This window comes from Ambystoma mexicanum, chromosome 13, assembly GCF_040938575.1.
Source record: "Ambystoma mexicanum isolate Mex_15411 chromosome 13, UKY_AmexF1_1, whole genome shotgun sequence".
NCBI classification, from domain to species: domain Eukaryota; kingdom Metazoa; phylum Chordata; class Amphibia; order Caudata; family Ambystomatidae; genus Ambystoma; species Ambystoma mexicanum.
The window spans coordinates 337,137,860-337,158,814 of NC_090938.1; the positions used below are offsets into that span (position 1 = coordinate 337,137,860).

A 20,955-nucleotide genomic window follows, 5' to 3' on the forward strand; every position below is an offset into this window, starting at 1 on the left:
GCAGGACTCTGTCGCTGATTTTGAGCCAGTGGTGGTCTTTCCTAACGTTTGAGATATGTGCTTTGCGGGGTATGTCAAGGGCTGCTCTAAGAGCGTTGTTTTGAAGGATTTGCATTTTATTTATGATGGATTTGTTGGCACCTGCATAGAGGGCATTGCAATAGTCCAGTTTGGACATGACTAATGCATTGGCAAGCATGATGCAGTTGGTTTTAGAGAGGTAAGGTCTACAGGTCCTGATTAATTTGCAGGTGTACGCTGTAGAGGATGCCAGGGTGTTAACTTGTTTTTTGAGGGATAGAGTGGAATCGAGGTAAAAGCCCAGGGTTTTTACCTCGGTGGCCACCTTGATTGTGTTGCCATCTATGTTGAAATTACGATAGTTGGGGCTCAGTTTTTTTAGGTTAGAGTCGGAACCCAGTATTAATATCTCAGTTTTGTCGTCATTTAGACAGAGGCCGTGGGAGGCCATCCATGCCTGAATGAGGAGGTAGATTTTGTTTACTAGAGCCGTATCTTCGACAAAGTTGCCTGATAGAGGTATGAGAATCTGCGTATCGTCCGCATAATTTGTGTAGGTTACCCCTAATTTGTCAAGTTTGTCGAAGAGAGGCTTAGTAAAGATATTGTACATAGTCGGGGAGACGCATGAGCCTTGTGGGACACCACAAGTGATCTGGATTGGGTCCGCTGCTGCTACAGGGGAGAACACTCTCATCGAACGGTTGGCTAGGAAGGATTGTACCCATGCTATAGCTTCACTTGAGAAGTGAGCGGCAGTCGCTAGATGGTTGCATAATACTGCGTGATCCACAAGGTCAAAGGCCGCTGACAGGTCAAGGAGGAGGAGCATAGCTGTATTACCTTTATCCTTCAGCTCGTCGATTTGTGTCTTGAGGTCAATGAGGGCTGTTTCGGTACCGTGTAGTGGTCTGAAGCCAGATTGCCGTGTACCTAACAGTTGGTGTGTCTCCAAATGGTTTTGGATTTGGAGGTAGGCTACTCTATCAATGATTTTAAGGAGAAATGGGACCGTAGTAATAGGCCTGTAGTTAGTGGGGATAGCTGGGTCAAGTGTCTGTTTTTTGAGAAGGGGGAGAACCCAGGATCCTTTAAGGTTGGTAGGTACAGTGCTCGTGTTGAAGGAGGCATTGATAAGTTTCGAGATGAAGGGTGCTAGATCTCTAGCTGCATCCTTAATGATTTGCGCAGGGCAGCTGTCGCCTTGGCAATTTGACGGTTTAAGGGACAGAATGACCTTTTCAGTTTCCAATATAGAGATATTGGTGAACCTGAAGGGTTTACCGTTGTTTTGGGGGGGTATGCTGGGTAACTCCTTCAGTGGGGTGGTGTGAGTACCATGAGGGCGCAAGGAGGCTTTTTTCTCAGCAATTTTAGATTGAAGGGTTGTGATTTTATTTGCTAGAGCATTTTGGATGCTAGTGCACCAGGATTTGTCCTTGGGGACATTGTCTGTGGGGGCAATAGGGTTTTCCAATTCACGAAGAATAGTGAAGAGCTCTTTGGAATTAGAATTGGCTTTACTGATTCTATGATTGAATGAGTCTTTTTTCGTTTGAATAATTTCCTTTTTGTATTTTTTGGCAAAGTTGGCAAGTGTGGTTTTATTGTCGGCAGAGGGAGTATGCCTCCAAATAGCTTGGAGTTTGCGTTTTTGGATACGCATTTCTTTGAGATGGGGGGTAAACCAAGAGTTGAGGTGAGTTTCACGTTTACTTTTATGAAGTTTGGTAGGGGCAATCAAGTCTAGAGCTTTGGTCATGGCGTTGTTAAATGATTCAACTAGCTCACTAGGGTTGGAGTCATTAGGACTAGCTATGAGAGTTGGTAGGAGAAGTGGAAGTAGTTTTTCGGCTGTGATTTCTTTTTTACTTCTTGTTGGCATGGGGGGTGCTATTTTATTCTTATTGGGTTTGGGAGGTTCGATGTTGGCTGTGAAGCATATAAGATGGTGGTCATTCCATATTTGAGGTAGGATACTGGAGATGGTGATGTTGCAGTTGTGGTTGGCTATCCAGTCTAGCGTGCGGCCTTTTGTATGTGTAGGAGCTAGGACATTTTGGGTGATGTTGTGATTGGCTAGAATAGATTGGATTGCTTGTGCTTGTTTGTCTTCAGCGTCATTAAAGCCTAGGTTAAAGTCGCCTAGTAGGAGGAGCTGAGTGGAGTCTTTAATGCTGTCAGTGAGGAGGCTAGATAGGTCTTCCTCAAAGTTGCCTAGTGGGCCTGGTGGTCTGTACACAAGAAGTATTGTTAGTGTGCTGTTGTTTGAGATAGGTAATTTAGCTGAGAGAAGTTCGCACGATGTGAGAGCTGGGTGTGGGGTGAGTCTGGCAGCTAGATGTGTTTTGGTTATGATGGCCAGGCCACCTCCTCTAGTGTTGGGTCGGTCGACTCTAAGGATATTGAAGTTATCTGGTATGGCAGTCGAGAGGGCAGGGCCAGCTGCATCATGGAACCAGGTTTCAGTGACAGCAAGGATATCTAGATTGTCCAAAGACAGTATATCTGCTATTTCGGTATTGTGTGCTATAAGGGACCTAGCATTAATAAGGGCTCCTGATAGTGTTGGATTTATCGTGTTATCTTTGGCAGTTCTGGGAATGGGGTGGTTGGGTCTCCTCTGTTTGTAGTATGGGTAATCAAGTGGTTGAGGACGATTTATCGTCGCAGAGTCTAGGAGGTTAGGATTAATGGTAGTGGAGGTGCGCGTGGGTACTGGTGGGTTGGTTCTCTTATTTTTGATGTCGTAAAGTCGTGGGAGCCTAGCTCTAAGTCGCAGGTTTCTCTCTTGCAGGTTGCAGGGTGTAGAGTTGGTGAGGGCCATTATTATGGTGGTGGTTAGGACAGTCCAGGCTATGGTCCCACGTGAGTAGTGTACATATTGTAGGAGTGGCAAGATAATGCTTGTATTTGGTGAGTTCGGAGGGGATTGGGGTGCGAATGTACTATCAGTCTAGGTTGGAAGATCCTGTTAGTATCTGTAAGGCGGGTATGCTACAGCAAGGGTTCAGGCTTGGGAAGTCCTAATCGTAGTTAGTAATGCCAATATAGTGAGGCATGGCACTTAGATATTGACAAAGGCATGAGGCACAACACAATTTAAGGGTGGTCTGAAAACGACCATAAGGCACCACACAATTTAAGGGTGGTCTGAAACCGACCATAAGGCACAACACAGTTTAAAGTGGGCTGGAAGCGACCATAAGGCACAACACAGTTTAAAGTGGGCTGAAAGCGACCATAGGGCACAACACAATATAAGGTGGTCTAAAAGCGACCATAAGGCACAACACAGTTTAAAGTGGGCTAAAAGCGACCATAAGGCACAACACAGTTTAAAGTGGGCTAAAAGCGACCATAGGGCACAACACAATATAAGGTGGTCTAAGAGCGACCATAAGGCACAACACAGTTTAAAGTGGGCTAAAAGCGACCATAGGGCACAACACAGTATAAAGTGGTCTAAAAGCGACCATAAGGCACAACACAGTTTAAAGTGGGCTGAAAGCGACCATAGGGCATAAGTTGGTCTAAAAGCGACCATAGGGCACAACACAGTATAAAGTGGTCTAAAAGCGACCATAAGGCACAACACAGTTTAAAGTGGGCTGAAAGGGCACAACACGGTATAAGGTGGTCTAAAAGCGACCATAAGGCACAACACAGTTTAAAGTGGGCTGAAAGCGACCATAGGGCACAACACAATATAAGGTGGTCTAAAAGCGACCATAAGGCACAACACAATTAAAGAGTGGTCTGAAAGCGACCATAGGGCACAACACAATATAAGGTGGTCTAAAAGCGACCATAAGGCACAACACAATTAAAGAGTGGTCTGAAAGCGACCATAGGGCACAACACAATTTAAAGGTGGCGAATATACTCAGGCCACACAGCCATACACTAACAGTGCAAGACGTTTGCAATAACGGTTGGGGTTGTATGGTGGTGGTGAGCTTCTTACCCTGAATAGGTGCCGGCATAATCAGGATGTTGTTGGTGGGTTTCAGAAGGAGCATGAGACCTGGCACTCGGCATTTTATGAGACCTGGACCAAAGGTACTTTTTATGGAAAAGGGTGGCAACAGGTGCAGCAGGTGGATGTCTATGATAGAGGCAAGTTCAGTGGCAGGGTTTGATAGGGGCGAGCGCCTCGCGCCTGCCAGCGGCGAACAGGGGCTAACAGGGCAGCTTGGCCTTATAGTGGCCTTGAGGAGGCCGCCGGCTATTCCGCCTGCCGGCGGAAGTTCCTGTAGATGTGGAGCAGGGACGCATTGCCTAGCAACGAAGACGAGGCCGAGCCTCGCTTTCATCCCGCATCGCGCCCGACATTTTGTTTTTCGGAATGTCGGCGCGAGCGGGTTGTAGGCCAAAGAAGGTGGTGGGCCTGCAAGTGGGGCCCTGCAATGGTGGCAGGAAGGACCCAGGAGGGGTATAAACTCCTACCCGCTCCGAGGGAGTAGAGGTGGGGGCTCCTGCCCGCTCCGAGGGAGTAGAGGTGGGGGCTCCTGCCCGCTCCGAGGGAGTAGAGGTGGGGGCTCCTGCCCGCTCCGAGTGAGTAGAGGTGGGGGCTCCTGCCCGCTCCGAGGGAGTGGATGTGGGGGCTCCTGCCCGCTCGCCGGAGGGATCCTAGTGTGGGATAGGATGACCCTTTCAAGCTACATATCTTTATATTAATATTGGGAAGCCACCATATTGGGACACTCCTTTGCTGACGACTGCAAAACTTTAGAGAAATTGAATTTGGATTCGCCAACTTGTTTGACCATTGTCTGCCATTTTCTTTATACAAAGAATCAAGAAATGTCCATATTGGACAATTTGATTATCTTATCAGTGCAATACGTTGCTGGCATTATTTAAAATCGAGTTATGGATGTGTGATGGCCTTGAGATGTGCTCAAGAGTTCCTGTGAGTTCTGGGGGTTTATAAAACAGGTGTTCATAATGAGTTCCCCAATAAGGAGCTGGTAGAGCTGAGCCCCCGACAGATGTCAGATCTAAGAGCTGGCTGTGGGCTGAATGAATGTTGGGGGGAACAAAAGGGCAAAAAGACAAAGAATCTCACCACCCCAAAGCTATGTTAGGATAGCCTGCAGTGGAGAGGAGAAGGTGAGTGAGCCAATTCTATAATAGAATGGACTGACCCTTTCCAGCCGCACCAGACATGCATTCCATGGAGCTCTTTAACAGAGGCAGTGCTCTCACTGTGCTGAGGGGCACTGAGAGCAGGAGATGTTTCACAAGGATGGGGGCACTAACTTGGGGCGCTCATCAGGGTGTGGTTGATACCAGTGGCCACCCACTCTGGTGTGGTTTGCGAAGTAACAGCAGAGAGCACTTTGGCTGGGGTGGGTGGCACTAACAGCAAGTGGTAGGAGGGAGTGTAGGGCAGATTACCCTATTTCGGATTCAGTGTGTGTTAGGTGTGATGGTGCACGGAGGGGCCGGGTGAAGACGGATGTGAAGCCTCTCCATTTGCTCAGCTTTGCTATTGGTGTTGATGCCCACCTCCCGGGCCCACTTTGGGATGTGCAGAAGACATTTCCGGCCCCTTGCTCTCTACTAAAGTGCCCTTGATTATTCTCGGCGCCATTAACGCAGCTGTAAATCAACGGGAGAGCACGAATCCAGCAGCCGTACAGCACCCTGGGGTGTTCGACACCCCCTCCCCCTTCATGTTAGCACGAACTCAAAAATACAGTGACTGCATAGCTCCCCACGGCGCCCTTTTCATTCTTGTCCGTATGTTCGCACACATCGATCAGCCGTGTCTCATCCTTATGATGCCTGCACCCTTTGTGCAAAGGACAGGTGAACTGCTGCCGTCTACACCACCTCTGAAGGGGGGGGGGCGGGGCGGTGCACATTGGAGGTCTAGGGTGATGCGAGATGCACGCAGCAGGGGAGGAAGGCGAGGAGGTGGAGAATGGATGATAGGGCGGGGTGAGCCCCCAGACCGGGATGAAGCGCAGATGGTGTGGGGTACACAGGGGAGTATCCAGCATTGCAATAGTGGGGGGCGAGCCACAAAAAAAGTCCTGCTACTTTCCCCCCAAATGCAGTGCGCGCAATTCCATATGGTCTCATTCACGCCCACACACCGCCCACCCCTGCCTCAATCAAACATTAGTGGTAGATGGCATTTTAACACATAACAAAAATAAATAAAACTGCAGAGTCATTACAGATGCAGGAAACTCACGCTCTGGGCCGGCCTAAATTACCACGATTGCACAATTCGCAGGAACGTGTTGCTGCAGTGGTACGGCGCACACTGCACTAGGAGAACAATATAAATATGTGTTTTAATGCATTATACAGCACACTTTCTGAGGAAAATTGGTTAAAAGGCGAGAGCGTTCGCTTTTGTCTTCTAGGGTAACACCGATCCAAAAATCCAATACATGCAAGGCACCAACAGTGCACAGGAACATTAATGCTTTAATAAATATAATGCTTTGCTATTAAAAATGCCATGGCACAATGAAAACATGTCCAACTGGCTGCACAATGTAGACCATTCTAGACACGTAATAACATATTACAGTAAAACATGTCAGGTCACATTTAGACATACCTAGATTGATTGCACCAAATCGAAGCAAAAACACATATCATGGTTATTTTTATCACAGATGGCCAGAAAAATAAACAATGCTGCGGTAAGAAACGGTTAGACTGTAAACACCCAAATGCCAGTCTAGCAAGGTAATTATACTTAGCAAGACTGCTTTATCGGAGAGGCCCAGTTAAAAAATAAGTCAAGCCAAACACAGAAATGACTAGGCACCAAAATGCCTCTCTAGCCACTAATACCACATATCATGCCTGCTTAGCCTGGACATGGATGCCCATTACGATCTATCACACAATACCCATACCACCCCACCCCCCACACATCGCCTCTCCCTCCCACCCCCTACCGCAACCTCAAAAATCAGCATTTCGGCCCAGGATTACCTCCACATCCCTTTTCTTTGTCTCAGTGCTTACGTATGAGGCTCCTTGCCTCATAGGTAAGTACTGGGATGAGGAAGAGAGAGTGGGACTAGGAGTAATGAGGATTACAGGTAACTAAACCAGACATTACCTCCATGTCCTTCTACCTCATCCCAGTACTTGTGTATGAGGGAAAGTGCCTCATACACAAGTACGGGGACAAGGAAGTATAGGGCTATGAGTAATGAAGATTACCAATAAGTAATTAAGGGTTTAAACACAAGTAGTGGTGCAACACCATTGAGCTCCCCCCAAACCCCACCCCCTGACATTTTGGGCTACGTTGACTCGACCTGGCTGACCTAAAGAGCAGTTGCTAGACAGAAAATGACACATGTTAAACGGCACCTGGGTTTAGCTGTTAACAAAGGCCAGGCAATTGCTAACGTAAAGCAATTCACGGTTAGTACCTGCATTCAAATGCATAATTCTTTTGGCAATTGAAATCTTGATGTGGGTTTAGTACTTTCATGCCAGGGAAGTGATTGGAAGAGTAGTGAGGGGACAGGAGACCGCTTGTTCTCACAGCAGTCCATATGTGAGTGCTTTCAGACTTAAAGGAGAGATTTAACTGCTTGTAACATTGAAGCTGCACTGGAATAGTCTCAGTAGAATGTATAAAGAAGTTAGATGCTCCCCACACAAATAGGTTTGCCCTTCCCCACCAACTTTGAAGTTAGCACCTCTCAACATTTGAAGGGTTATCCCCCTCGCGCCCCCTGAAATGTAGGTTTTGTTGCGCCCCTGAACACAAACACAAACGCTATTCACCATACACACGGACACCCAGCCACCCATACATTTAAGTGTGTACTCTTTCACCATACAGGCACACCCAGGCAGTCACCCATACATTTAAGTGTGCACCCTTTCACCATACACTCACACAGGCAGCCACCATTTTAGTGTGCACTCTTTCACCATACACTCACACGGGCAGCCACCTACACATTTAAGTGCACACCCTTTCATCATACACTCGACACGCACACCCTGCCAACCATACATTTAATTGTCCACACATTCCCCATACACTCACACAGGCAGCCACCTATACATTTAAGTTGCATGCTTTCACTATACACTCACACAGGCAGCCACCTATACATTTTAGTGTGCACTCTTTCACCATACACTCACACAGCAGCCACCTACACATTTAAGTGTGCACCCTTTCACCATACACTCGACACACACACCGAGCCAGCAAGTGTAGACCTTTTCACCATACACTCACACACGCACACGTCATGGGGTTGAGGGGAGCCCTATTACTTCAAAATGAATTGGTTTCTTTTTGAAGTTACTCCGACTTCATAAAGAAATGATTTCCATTAAGGACCGTACCATAATGGAAATAATTTCTTTATGAAGGCAGAGTGACTTCAAAAAGAAACTGTTTCTTTTTTAAGTCACAGAGCTCCCCCACCACATGTCATGGAGGCCTCCAGCCTAGAGGCTTCCATATCATGGGATGGGAGGAGCCCTCGGACTTCAAAAAGAAATAGGTTTTTTTTGTAGTCACTCTGCCTTCATATAGAAATTATTTCTGTTACGTTGCAACAGAAAGAATTTCTTTATGAAGTCACAGTGACTACAAAAAATAAAAATAAATAAAATAAACATTTTAAAGTCCAAGGGGTCCCCCCTCCCAGGACATGTAGTGGCGGGGGCTGGGGTGAGTGGGGGGTCTGTAATGCCAGTGATAAGAGCTCTGTCCAAGCGCTCTGGGGCAAAATACATACAAACCTCCTAATTTGCATATGGATTGCACCAACAGAAATGACTTCACAGAAAAGGACATATCAAGGAGCATCATCAGTCTTTGGTGCTTGGAGGCCGCATGGAAGCGACTTTAGAATAGGTTGCCATAAATAAGCCAAGTAGCAAATAACTTAGTGATGCAAAATACCTAAATTGCACTATTGTTATTTATGGAGCAACACTATAGTCAGGCTTTTTCTAAATAACAGCATGATATATTAGCATGAGCTCTGAAGTGAATCACAGAGTTGCAGATAAGACACAGGGGCTCATCACGAGTTGGGTGGTATCCTGACTGGGATACCACCCATCTGTATTTGCGTCACTGCCCACCCGTCTGGCGGGATTACCGCCGGATCACGGGTTGGGCAGTAAACGTTATTCCTTTTTCCCCATTGGGTATTGGACCCAATGGGGAAGTTGCAGCACAATTACCACCACGGTATTGCAGCGCGGTAATTGCACCGAAAATCAGCATTTTTCCGGCGCATTTACCCCTAGTTTATAGCCTGGGGTAAATGCTACCAGACTCATGTTTAGGCGGACCCTTAAATACGGCGGTAAGAGCGTTACAGCTGAATTAAAGGGCTACCGCAAAACTCGTGATGAGGCACACAATGTGATTAAATGATCTGCCCAGTATCACACACTTTGGTTAAATGGTGAAACCAGTATGTCGGCAATTTAAGCAACTGAGCACATCTTCACAGGTTTAGTTGATATAGATATGTATTAAGGTTTCCACTTGCATTTCATGTGCTTAAATACTACTTTAGTTAAAGCAATGCCTTGGAAGCAAAGCACATTACAAAAGAAACTACCCTTTCATAATTAACTTTACACTCTATACATGATTATAGAAATATATTGAGAAATAAGACGATAGCTTTAATTTATTCTTCCCATCCTTCATGCAAAGTCACAATAGCATCATGCAGATTAATGTTAGCCTAACAAATCCCCGTTGGGTAAAGCCTGCAGCATTATGCACCCTTCTCACTGCTGATCACTCCCTCACTGCTAATAGCCCTTCCATCAGTGCCTAATGGCTCACATTAGCTCACAGAGCTCCTTGGGACATTGTCCTGGCAGCAGGACACCTCTCCTGTTCTGAAAGAGTAAGGTGTCCGTGGAAGAATTGCTCAGCACACGGGACACCTTTCCCGTTGGGCACCTTATTGAGGTGTCAAATGGGAGATGTGTCCCTGTGCCAAATGTCGCGTGAGCCTGTGGGGGGGCAACTTACTCCTCCTGCTCCCTCCTCCCCCGCTCGGTACTCCACTGGGGCTAGAGTAGATTTAAGTCACCATTCTCCTAAAGCCTTCTTTAGGGTGGGAGACAGGCCCAGTGAGAACACGTTATAAGTAGGCACTGTGAGACTGGATTAATCCCAGCTGTGATTTCCCTGTGACCTTGATGGAGTGGTGGCAGGGCATGCGTGACGATGTGGGGACTGTATGTGTTAACTTTTGGTACCGAATTTGAGAGGTGCACAAGGATCTCTGTGCCTGAAAATTGAATTTGGTCATGTCAAAAAATCTGCATTTGTCTTGTGGTGACACTCGTTATACAAAGATGTCCACATTTTTGGTTAAATTTAATTTAAGAGAGGTCAAAGAATTTTGCTGGAGTGACTTATGTAAAGCAAAGCATGGAAAAGATTGGTAAAGGCACCCTTTACATGAGAGAAGGGTTGTGAGCTGAGGGTATGAATGAAAGGAAATTAGCACCCGGCACGCGCGGCGCAACAGGAATACTGTGTGGTGATTGGTTCATTTGCGAGCCATACCACACGATAATCCCTTTTACGCCGTGCGTGCCGGGTGCTCTGTTCCCGGCGTGGGGCGTGGCAGCCCCATAGCCAATGAGTAGGCTCGAAACGGGGCAATCCCGCTCCGAGCCTCCCCATGGCTGGAGGCTTCCTTCGTCCCCCTCCGGGGACTCAGGTAAGAATGTTTTTTTTTTTCCTCCCACCTCCCACCCCACCCGACTTACCTTCTATCCTGCGATCTCCGGCGGGGGACAATGGAAACCTCCAGCCGTGTGGAGACTCGGAGCGGGGCCATCCCCGCTCCAAGCCTTCACACGGCTGGAGGCTTCCATCGTCCCCCGATGGAGATTGCGGTACTTTTACTTATTTATTTATTTATTTCTTCCCCATCCCCCTCCCTTCCGCCTTCCCAACCCCACTTACCTTCTTTTTTCTTCTAGTCTTAGGAGTGAACGCGCTGGGAACACCGCTCCTGATGGCCGCCATGGAAAGGGAAAACGGACTACGTCTTCCCTTTCCCGGTGGCCATTTTTTTTTCATTTTTTTTTTTCTGTTTCGAAACAAGCGAAACAGAAAAAAAATGCCATTAGCACCCAGGTCTAACGGACCGGGGTGCTAATGGCAATAAGACCCTTGGCGGCGGGCCAATACCGCCCACAGTAATGCCCCCGGGGCTTCGTAACTACAGCCCTGGGGGCATTACCTGTGGTGGTATTGCCACAGTATTCCCCAGGCCAGCCCCACAGATACCAAGTGATAGCGATCACTCTAGTAAGATATTTTAGATAATGTCATTAGCTACCAGATAAAAATAACGCCACATCCTTCGAATAACCGGTCTTTCAACACAGGCATGCACAGAGGCTTCACGGCAGTCCTCTGGCAAGTGTTTAAATGGGAATTTCGCATCTAAGGCTAAGGGACACATATGACCATGCCAGCTTCATCCAGTTGGCATTTCCCCAGCCTTGAAAAAATCCCTCGTATGGAAGAGATCTTTCCAGTCAGAAATACAGTGAACTGACTGGATGCCGGCCTATTGATTTGATTCTTTGTACTAGAAATAGAGCCCACTCTTGACTGAAAAGTGTGAACTTTCAGAATAGCTTCGAGCTGCTCATTTGTGCTTTTCTAGAAGTGGTCAAGATCCTTTGCTAGACTGCCATAGCCCGCAATTTGCCCTCATCTCTCCTTAAGGTGACGCTGCTTCCTTCACACCTATTAGACGCCAGATTGCTGCCTTGTCTATGAGGAACATTCCTGATCCTGAGGCATTTGTATTAATTGTTTTTGTAGAGGGGTGTTGTCTTGTGGTTACCCTTGAAGTGCCATCCCATGGGAGCCCATTCAGAAAGGGTATGTCTGTGAAAGTCTAGCCAGCAGAGAGCCTGCTCTTACACTTTGGCTGGCACTGTGTATCTTTCTGTAGCACCTTGATAAGAGCTTTTCTCACTCTAGCTAATGCATGGTCTTAGGACACCCGGGAACATTGGACAGTGCCTTTGTGGTGAAGATAACACTGTTCTACACATTCTGACCAGTGTGTGGACGCTTGTTGATACATAGTGCCTGATGGTGTCCATCAGTATGCAAGAGCCCACCTTGTTATGTTCACAGAATTTGTAAAGCGCAGCGGCCGCACAAGGGCATCTTGGCATTAAAGGGACCATAGGTAACCAGCAAAGGCAGAGTCAGATTTGAGTTAGAAGAGTCTTCAAGGAGTGACAAAAGGAGAAACGGTTATCCATAGCCCGCAGGGCAAATGGAAGAGAATTGCAAGCTTTCGCTGCAGCAACGGAAAACACGCGTCCACCTATCCGGTCATATTTTATCTGGCGACTTGAATTGTTAATGATGATTAAGAGCGAAGTGCTCAAGAGGGGATGTAGGGACAGAATTATTCCTGAAGATATTCAGCCCCCAGTTTGTAGAAAGCTCTATAGACAATGCACAAAGATTTGAACGCCACACACTTTCCACCAGGGAGCCAATGTAGCTGTCTTAAAAAATTGGGTTCATGTGAGAGCCAAAAGGAGGGTGAAGGACAGCTCTTGCGGCCATATTCTGCAAAAGCTGAAGTCGATGAATTAAGTGGGCAGGGTGAGCTAAATAGAGGGTGTTGCAATTGTCGATTCTGCTCATTACCAAGGCAGAGACAACAGGAGCATGAAATTGAGAAGGAATGTACAGCAGGACCTTACGAAGGGGCCTTAACTTAAAGTGGCCCACTTGACAGACGGATGCCACCTGATCAGACATTGACAAAGATACTGAGATTTTAACACCTAGATCTTTCACTAGAGTAGCCGGTATTGGACAAGGTGCAAAACTAGCAGGACAGAAGTCAGTGGTGCAGAACAAAAGAGGGAAAGCAGAGCCAAAAACCAGCACCTCTGTCTTTTCACTGTTGACTTTCAGCCAGTTCCTGGCCATCCATACACCCACGGCCTCCCTAAAACGATCAGCCATATCCGGTCGAAAGAGATCAAGATGTAAAATAATCTGCGTATCGTCGGCATAGGAATAGCAGAGGAAGCAGTGGGAATGGATGAGGCCAAGATGCGGCTGGATGTATATGTTAAACAAGATAGGTGACAGAGCCGATGACAGAGGCACTGGTTTAGAGGAAAAAGGAGAGAGAGAAACACATTGAGTGCAACCAGAGAGAAAAGAAGAGAAGAAAAGAACTAGGTAAGCCCCTGGCCAGAAAGGCCTGCAGAAGACAATCAGGCAACCACGGTGGGCCGGTCCATCTAATAAGATCAGCGCCCCTATGCCACCCTGGACCACCAACCCAGCAAAGTCATCAACCACTGAGAAAAGAGCAGATTCAGTGCCCCTACTGCAGCGAAAGCCAGATTGAAAAGGATCAGAAAAGAGATAAGAACCCAATAGAGGAGAGACCAGAGATTCAAACAGCTTCATAGAGAACAACAGAAGTAAAAATAGGATGGAAATTGGACAAAACTGCAGGATACATAGAGGGCTTTTTAAAAAGGGGGTTCACTAGCGCATGCTTCAGGTCACTGGGAATAGGACCTGAGGAAAAGGAGTCGTTCACTAGTACTGTGACCCAGGAAATAATATCAGCTGAAATATTTTTAAGAATAGGGAGAGGAATAGGTTCCAAAGGAGAAGCAGATTTGAGTTTATTAATAGCAGACAGAATGTCTGAAGAAGAGAAAGTCGGAAAAGGGAACCAAACCGAGTTCAAACTGATGTTTATAGAGAGTACCGTAAGTAAGGGAAGCTGAGAACAGGAACCGATGATCTTACTTCAATTGGTAGCAAACCTTTTCATCAATGGGACTGAGCAGGTGAGGACAGAGACTGGATTAAACTGGATAGAGCCTTAGCTTGGTTAATAGCACAAAACAGATGGAATATAAAAGCTGTAATCATTGTTAAAATAACAGCAGGCATAGGCTCATAATTCAAAGGTTTGGAATATCATACTCCTGCATTACACACATGCATTAGTGATATGTAATGTCTTTCTTCGAACCTCCATGTCTCAGAATATCATATGATATGATGTGGCATTTATAACGCGCCTGTACACAAGTGTTTCTAGGTGCGGCAAGACAAGGAAGTGGAAACAAAGGGAGGACAAAATAACGAGCTTACTAGGCCTTTTGTCATTCAGAGCACGCAAGTGTGGGGAAGAGGAGAGGGGAGAAGTCACAGGGGGGTGGGGAAGGGGGAAGTGCAGTTAACTCACATGTGCAGCCAGAGGGTGGCTCATAAGTGTAGTGAGAAGGGACTGAAAGGTGGCAGATACAGACCATTAAGTGCTGGGGAGCCCAGAGGCAGTGTGAGGGCAACTGGACATGCAGGAGCTTGGGCCTGAGTTTGGTGCGCAAAGCAGTCAGGTACATCAGCAGGGGAGAGGAAGAAAGAAAGCGGAAGCGAAAAGAAAGGTCTTGAGTTGTTTCCGGAATCGGAGGTGGTTCTGCTCAAGTTTGAGAGAGGCAGGGAGGCTGTGCAAGAGGGAGACCCCAGCGAAGGAGATAGATCTGCCCCCAACTCTCTGCTTGGAGAAACGTCTGACCCTCAGAGAGTTGGTGGTGAATGAGCGCTGAGCTCAAGAAGGAAGATGTTTTGGAAGAGAAAGTTGAAGGTAGAGCGGCCCCAGAAAGCCATGTGGACGATGCAGAGGGTCAGTAAGTTGATCCTTGCAGCCACAGGGAGCCAGTGAAGAGATTAAGAGCAAGATATACAATCCCTGGGCCTGAGGCAAAGGACCAGTCTTGCAGTCCTGTTCTGGATAAATTGTAAAGGTCGAAGAGTGGAGACAGGAAGATTTAGAAACAGTCTGTTGCAATAGTCCACCCTAGAGAGGACCAGATCTCTCGAGACATTGAGCTTATGGGGGAAAATGAGAAAAGGAAGAATACCTCTGAGGAGTTGCAGCTGATAGTTTGACTTAGAGACGTCAGAAATGTGAGGAGAGAAGGAGAAGGTGTAGTCGAAGATGACACCAAGGTTCTTAACCTTACAGGAAGGAGCAGGAAGAGGGCCCATAGTGGGTGAGCAGAGAGAGAGAGGAAAGGAGGGAGCAGGTGTCCCAATGAGGAAGATCTCAGTCTTATTGGCATTAAGGCAGAGATCATTGGCAGTACACCATTCCTGAATTGCAGCCAAACAGTCTGGTATGAGAGAAGAAGCAGGGGTGGCTGAGGTGAGCCAAAAAGAGAGCTGAGTGTCATCCGCATAACATTGACAATTGGAGCAGAAAGTAGCGATGCAGTCGGAAAGAGGTGCGAGGTAGTGGTTGAAGAGCTAGGAAGAGAGGGTAGACCCTTGGGGAACACCACAAGCAGAGAGAGGGATAGAAAAGAGGAAAGGCCCCAGTTGGATCTGAGAAGGTTGGCAGTGAGAAATAAGGTCAACCAGTTCAGGGCCTGATCAGTAATACCAAGGTTGTCGCAGAGGCAATTAAGCAGGATGGCATGGTTGACCATGTCAAAAGCAGAGGATAGATCGAGGAGAATGAGGACAGAAGGGATATTGGGGTCAAGATTGGAGAAAAATTCTTCATGAGTGTTCAGGAGAGCAGTTTCCATGCTTGTGGCAGCTTCGAAACCAGACTGATGGTCATGGAGGCAACCAACAGATTCAGTATGTAGATTAAGCTGGGAGCTGGCCAGCTTTTCCAATAGGTTGCCCAGGAAAGGAGTGATGGGGATCGAGCGATAGTTAGCCAGAGAGGAAGGATCGGCCAAGGGTTTCTCTAGAAGGGGGTGCACAAGAGAGTGCTTAAGCGGGAGGGGAAAGTTTCAGTGGCAAATAAGTGATTGCAGAAATCAGCAAAGGCTGGAGCAAGGGTGTCGATGTGGTCCTTCATGGTTCTGGATGAGCAGGAGAGAAACTGCTTTGACAAGACTTTCATAGATCGAACTTGTCTAGAAACATTGTCAGGGGTGAACAGGGGAAAGGAGGAGAAAGTAGGAGAGGAGAGGGCCTCAAACGGGCCAGGGTTGGTATAGGAGAAGGAAGAGGAGATAGAGGAAGACAGGGTAGACAGGATGTCCTGAGTTTTAGTAGTAAAACGAGATGCCAAGGCCATGCAGAAGGCCTCGGGGGGAACAGGAGAGGTAGAGACCGCAGCAGGATTGGCCAGCTCCTTGGTCATATAGAATAGTCTCTAGCCAAGCTGGAGAATATGAATCCTTATATCAATTGAGCTTCAATGTCGGGTTCTCGCTGGGGGAGCCAGCTTGGGAGAGCTCCAAGTCCAGAGGAAAGAATCAACACAGTAGACAGCCACAGGCTGCACACAGGGCTGTAAGAGTCTCTGCAGCAAATCAGCCAGCTCTTAAGACTATATCATGGGTAGCCAACTTGACACCTTCAAGACGTTTTGCCCCACAAAATCATCTGGAGGGGGGCAAGTTAGGGGGGCAAAATAGCTTTTCCTGCTTCAGATCCTACCACGCCACGACAAATGGGTTGGATTTTAGTTCCACAGTTATGGGAGGGATTGGTGCAAAAGGGATTTTTCAGCACAGTGGGAAAGCACCAGGCCCTCTGTAGTTCCACACCTTCACCTGTTGGGCTGGTGAAGACAGACAGGCTTTCTTCACCACAGGGTCAGCATTCTATGGGGCTGGGCTTTACAGGACCGACGTTTAGGCAATAGTCACCATCCTTAAAGCGACAGCTAGGATGAGAGAATTGCTCCTGAAGGTACTACAAATAAATGCTTAGTCCCAAACAATATGCAAAGCAAGGTGCTTTGCAGGGTAGGCCTTTGCAAAGATGGGAGGTTTGCAGTCTCACCAGTCTTGAAGAGATCCAACAAGACAACACTTAAACAGAACAGGCGTTAAAGAAGCAGGCTTCCATTGGCCCAGACCATCTGTCGATATGAATGAATGACTCCCCAGAATCTCCTCAGGGTCATATGACCAGCGGCATAGGACTACCCCTACCTCTGTATCAGAAGTTTGGTGATCTAAGCATAGCCTTGCTTCTACTGAAGCAGGGGTGAGAAGCCCCTTCCACGTCGGTCGTGCACAGTTTCTAGCGTGGGTTTCATTTTGTGCAAAGAGGGGAAATCATGCAGACAGACATCCAATCAGATCACCGCTACTCTGACATGAAACATTGCATCATAGAGGGATTGTCCAGCAGAGAATCCCTACTACAGTAACGCTGTCATCTTTTGTTTGAGCTTTTGTAGTTTCCACTGGCAGGTGTCAATCCTACTGACTCTCACCAGAGCACTCACAAAGTTTCATTCGGATTTTGTTTTCATCAGGTGGCATAAAATGTGTTAAATTCCTTACACCATCAGTGCCAAATTGAAATATGTATTGCTTCAGCCTGGGCTGCGTTGTCAAATCGCCAAAATAGCACAGAGTGCATGTGTTATAAGCACCAAGGGAACTGATGCCAGCTAATCGACTTCGCAGGAACCCAGGCTTTTTTCACAGATGCAAGCCTTAGTTAGAAGCTGCAGTGCAGGCCGTATCCACCTGTGCTTTGTTTATCCACCTGCCCCGGCCATGTCACAGCACCGCTTGCCCGCTCCTTCTCGCCACCCGCCTTCTTCGCCCACATCCCTTTGTCTATGTCAGATGCCACACTCTGCCGCTGTCCCGCCGCATGCGCTTAGAGCCCCCTCTTCCATTTGTCTGGTGGCCTGTCTTTTACATTAATCGATTCCATGGGTTGCACACTTTCTGAGACGCTTGAGTTTGCTCAGCTGCCTCACTTACAGCACCCCGACCCTTTGCCATGGGGTGCTGCCGGCCATAGTGGCTCATCCTTTGTGTGATTCCGGGTCGCAAGAAGGCGTATTATTAGCCATCAGGTGCAGCTATCAGAACACAGCTTTATGGCCTGGAACACATTCTGCGCTCCCTCAATCGCGGTGTATGTCGCCTACTTTCAGGCTGCTCCTAGACAATGCAACGCCCAGGGCAAAACACTGGAATCCCCCCCCCTTACTTGTTATTCCCTCCCTCCCCCTCCAGCACTATCTGAAATGTTGTCAGGCATAGTACGATAGTCGCTTGTTTTGTTCCTCTCCCTGCTCTCTCCTCTCCTCTCCCTCACCTCGTGTAATTCTCCGTCTATACCAGAAATATCGTCAAACCTAGTACGACAATCGCCTGTCTGTTCCCATTTCCTTCCTTGCACTATCTGAAATGTCGCTACGCCGAGTATGATAGTTAGTTTCACATTCTTGTTGTTCATGGCCTGTAAGAATGTTTTGTATTTTCCCTTGTTCCCTCTCTTGTCGTGAAGCGCTTTGAAACACATTGTGTATAGGCGCTATATAAATAAACTATCATATCATGTCATATCACCCCATATGGCACACCCTGCAGTGCAACCCGTCCCAACATCCTGAAACCATTGCAATATAAACAGAAGCTGGTTTTATTAACTTGTAATTAAAGTACATCAAAGTAATATGCAGACAGAGCAAAGTACACTACAAAAGTGACAAAAATGTATCTTTCATTATCTCATGTACATTGTCTAAAGCACTCTCACAGAGGTATTTCATTTAACAAAACATTAATTGCTGCTGCATAATCTATTTTTTAAACATTTTTCTCTAAATTGATACTCTAAGTAGAGCCAAAGACTTCTCTTTTAGTCAATAGAGACAGTAAATATATATATTTGTATCAGTTTCAATGTTCCGAATCGCCTCACAACTATCAGCAAAAGCAACTTTAGTAGCATCCTTAGCATAACTCCCACTTTTGGAAAAAAAAGATTCTGTTGTATGGTGAATACTTTCCAATAAAGATCCTACCCTCAAGCCATAATTGTTGGCTTTGCCATTGCTGTTGTGTGTCCAGAAAACAATGAGTGAGTTTTCTTTTAATAGCACACAATGCAAATTTAATTACTCCCAGGGACTCCCAATTTTGTCGAACAGGCACATTGAGGATAAATCATCTGCCCAAGATCACATGTGTGGTTAAGGGGTGAACCAGGGGTGTGAAAGCAGTTTGAAATGTAAGCACATGACAACATATCTAACCAGCTCCTCATATCTATTCATGTTTGGCTTACCAAGACTAAAATAATTTTCTGCTTTTTAGACATGACTTTGAAAGCACACAAATCACACAATAAACCAACCTGACACAATATGGATCATTCTAGAAACATGATGTGCAAAACGAGTTTGATTGTTGCTCTATGCTCCGCACCCTTAAAGGAAAGGAAGCAGGTAAACCAGGCATCTGTGCAAGGAGATATGCCAGTGCCCTCAGTGATCTCTGCAAAAAGTAATATGAGGAACAACATTCATGCTCCTTAGGCAGTCCTCCATGGCACTGGGATTTCACCTGCACCTTTCCTCACTCCCGTACGGGGAGGGGCAGCCGGATGGTTTGAGGTGTTGGCACATATAGCCTATCGCCTAAGCTTGTAATTATAACTGAGTGAGTTTGGGTTGACACTTCTTACTACAGAAATCTCTCTGGTAGGAAGACACATCTTCGGAAGACCCTTCCTTTCCCGCATTTTGTTAAGAACAACACTTCATTCGTAAATGTGAGCCTTCCAAAGATTTCCAAAGCAAATAAAAGGACAATTTTAAAAAACATTGTGTAGAGGGACTTTTTTTAAATAACCTTTTGATGTCAGACTTGAGTGTTTCTGTATGTAAATTAGCACGTCCATTAAAGGGGGTGTGGGGGGGGGGGTGGGGGTGTGTGTGTGTGTGTGTGTGTGTGTGTGTGTGTGTGTGTGACACACTGACGAAATTATCTTGAGGTCACCGAGTTCAAATGCTCTCGCTTAAGTTAAGGTTGCACCACAGAACAGATAGGTTTTTTAAAACCCCACCGCTAGCCCATTATCGATGTTTTAAAAAAAAGGATTAGACTCTCAGGGCTTGAGGTAGTTGTTCATCTGTGAACTGCATTGTTGAACGGGCATGTGCCAGTGTTTGAATCAAGCTGAATATTGTAGGCACTGCATAGAAAGCGCCAGTATTTCCCCCACACTAGAATACAACCGGAAACATCTACGGGAACAGAGCAAAGTCCTGCCAGAATAAACAGCTGAGAGGCAGGCCAGGGAATATGCAAGCACCTGGGGGCTGATTGTGGCCAGCCAGTCAGTCACATGTTTCACGGGGTGCTGTGAAGTACTAAGCGGGGATGGAGACGGCAGTGTGAGTTGGCTGGGAAGACTGCCCTTTGTACAGTTACTAATGTATTTCTCTGTGTGTCTGTCTGTGCCCCGCTCAATGCCCTGTTCCTGTATGTCTGTGCATGTCTTCTGGTGCCCGCTCTGGATCTGTCTATCTGCCATGGTGCTCGCTGTGCTGTCTGTCTCTCTGCTGCTGGCCATCTGCCATGGTGCTTGCTGTGCTGTCTGTCTGTCTGCTGCTGCCCGTCTGCCATGGTGCTCGCTCTGCTGTCTGTCTGTCTGCTGCTGCCCATCTGCCATGGTGCTCGCTCTGCTGTCTGTCTGCCATGGTGCTGGCCGTCTGCCATGGTGCTCGCTCTGCTGCCTGTCTGTCTGCTGCTGCCCGTCTGCCATGGTGCTCTCTGTGCTGTCTGTCTCTCTGCTGCTGGCCGTCTGCCATGGTGTTCGCTGTGCTGTCTGTCTCTCTGCTGCTGGCCGTCTGCCATGGTGCTCGCTCTGCTGTCTGTCTGTCTGCTGCTGCCCGTCTGCCATGGTGCTCGCTGTGCTGTCTGTCTTTCTGCTGCTGGCCGTCTGCCATGGTGCTCGCTCTGCTGTCTGTCTGTCTGCTGCTGCCCGTCTGCCATATCTTCTGCCACCTGGCATGTGGCACTCCCTTTTCGTATTCCACCGTGATCCTTTTTCTTTTGTGCACTCATGGTGCCCCTCTTCTGCCTGTATGCCTCCTTTTCCCACATGTCTCTGCGGATGTGCCCATTTCTCTGCTATGT

At 47.2% G+C, this 20,955-nt stretch overlaps 1 protein-coding gene across 4 annotated transcripts in view; it reads left to right on the forward strand.

Annotated features, from left to right (window-relative positions):
• Positions 1-20,955, forward strand: part of CDH24 (cadherin 24) — a 1,353,690-nt gene that overhangs the window by 1,119,652 nt on the left and 213,083 nt on the right. The window lies entirely within an intron of this gene.